Source organism: Corylus avellana, chromosome ca4 (genome assembly GCF_901000735.1).
Source record: "Corylus avellana chromosome ca4, CavTom2PMs-1.0".
Taxonomy (NCBI): domain Eukaryota; kingdom Viridiplantae; phylum Streptophyta; class Magnoliopsida; order Fagales; family Betulaceae; genus Corylus; species Corylus avellana.
Genome location: NC_081544.1, coordinates 18,061,882 through 18,064,474, shown reverse-complemented (window position 1 = coordinate 18,064,474; position 2,593 = coordinate 18,061,882).

The following is a 2,593-nucleotide window of genomic DNA, read 5'->3' as shown; positions in this document are numbered from 1 at the left end:
GAAACCGGAACCGGGACCGGAAAACCGGAAACCGGGGACCGGTTCGGTTCCGGTTCCCAAAAAAAAAAAAACCGGGGACCCCGGTTCCGGTCCCGGTTTTTGGCACCCGGTAAAAACCGGGAAAATCGGAACTGGGTCTTATTTTATTAAATAATATTTATATATTATTATATTGTATATATATATATATTAATATTTTATAATTCTTTTACTCTTTTACACAACGTTTAGGACCTTAGGCAATTAGGTTTCTCACTTTTCCGGTTTTGAAGGTTTTAAAATGATTTTTAGGGTATTTTAAAAAATTTGAATTTTTATTTCTAAGGCTCATATAGGCAAAAACATTGACTTTTTAGGATTTTTAGGCTTTTTTAGGTTTATTTTTTAATTATTTGGAACAATCACAATAAAGCCTCTTTAATTTAGACAAAAAGATTAATAGTTTTTTTTTAAAATGAGTTAACTTATGAAAAAAATAATGGGCTTATTTTAGGCCCAATACCTAAAATAAGCCCCAAACACTAATTTTTTTCAAAAACCGGTTACCGGACCGGGTAAAACCGGAACCGGCCGGGAACCGGGACCCCGGTTAACCGGGGTCCCGGTTCCGGTTCCGGTTTCCCAAAATCGAGAACCGGGGTACCCCGGTTCCGGTTCCGGTTTTGGCCAAAAACCGGGAAACCGGACCAGGTTGACACCCCTACCAATACCTATAACCCCGGGTGGAGAAATCATCCCAATTTCTGATGGAAGAATCCAAATTCGCGCAACTCAGCCCCAGGGCCACACAATCAAGCTCAATCCAACAGGTAGCCCTACCAACCCCATTCCACTTACCGGCCTCCACAGCAGCAATACCAGGCCGCACAACTTTGCCTAGATTCTAATTTTGAGGATCGGATGCTGAAAATGATGAGTGAGAAACTAAGAACTCTTAAATTTAATTTCATATTAAATTGTACGACATTACAAAAGTTGCATGTCTATAGAATCATTGGAGAAAAGATCAAGAGAACTTTCTTTTGCTATAGACATGTACAAAAAAAAAAAAAAAAAAACATAGTTTCTCCTTCAAATTATGCTCGACGGCGATCGCTAATGGAATAAAATTCATCCATTATCATCTCTAAAGTGAAATTCTTAGCAATTTCTTTCTCAATATAAATTACCAAATGGTCTGCAAAAAACACATCTTCCATTCTAGTACGCAATCTAGTCTTTATAAGTTTCATGGTAGAAAAAGCTCGTTCTGTAGTCGCAGTAGAAATAGGGAGAGTTAACACTAGGCAAATCAATCTGTCAATCAAAGGATAAATCTTTGATTTTTCTAAAACTGCCAATCCGCTGCATAACTCAGATAATGTAGACATATTTTGAAAATCTTGATGCTTTGGCACATCCAGCTTATAATGCTACAACTGAAATTTCAAACAAATTTTTTCTTGTTGGTGAAATCTTGAGGATAAAACTTCTCAGCTAACTTACATAAATCATCAATCTTAAATGATTTGTGTGCATCTTTAGGGCTTAAAGCGACGCTAAGAATGAGGAGTTCCACAGCTTGCTCATTAAATATATTTTTCAATTCTTGTAACTGGAAGTCTATTGCAGTAGTACATATATCAACTCTAAACTGATGCTCTATTGTTGTCGGAGACCCTTCATCTTGACAACGAGATCTACCTCGAGCTCTAGTGTAATGAGCATTCATATCAGGAATATCAATATCATTTTCTTCATAAAATGATTTAACAGTAGCAAGCAAAGGCTCCCACCCATCATCTCTCATCTTTTAAATGAGTGATTGTGTAGTTGAAACTTGACTCATGGCATTTAAAATGTCTAGTGACTTTTGTTGCAAAGTTTGGCAAAGCATATTCGTGAGTCCCATAATTTCTTTCATCAAATGCAATATCAAAATAAATTCAAATGATGTTAATATCATGTAAGCCGCTTCAGCATCACCACGTTGAGAATAATTAGCTCCCTCATTTGAGATCTTGTTGATAACTGAACAAGTTGCACCAAACATTCTTATCATGCTACAAATAGATTGATAATAAGATGACCATCGAGTATCTCCAAGTCGTTGCAAAGTGCCAATTTGGTTTACCCCCCTTCTAGTCTCAATTGCATTAGAAGCAACCAAATTTTCAATTTCAATAGCATGAATAGATTGCAAGTCATCATAACGTTTAGAAGAACCCCCAACAATATTAATAATTGAAGCCAACTGGATAAAGAATTGATGAATGTGCTTGGCTTCTCTAGATGCTGCAACTAAAGCTAATTGTAGTTTATGAGCCATGCAATGCACATAATATGCATAGGTACAATTCCTAACAAATAAAGCTTGTAACCCATTCCATTCACCACGCATATTACTAGCTCCATCATATCCTTGGCCTCGAATATTTTCGGTTTGGAGGTTGTAATGAGAAATAACAACACATATCTCTTTTTTCAAAGTTGATGCAGAAGTATCTTTAACATGCACAATATGAAAGAATCGCTCCCTAATAAAACCATCTTTATCAACAAACCTCAAAATAATAGCCATTTGCTCCCTTTTTGATTCATCCCGAGCTTCATC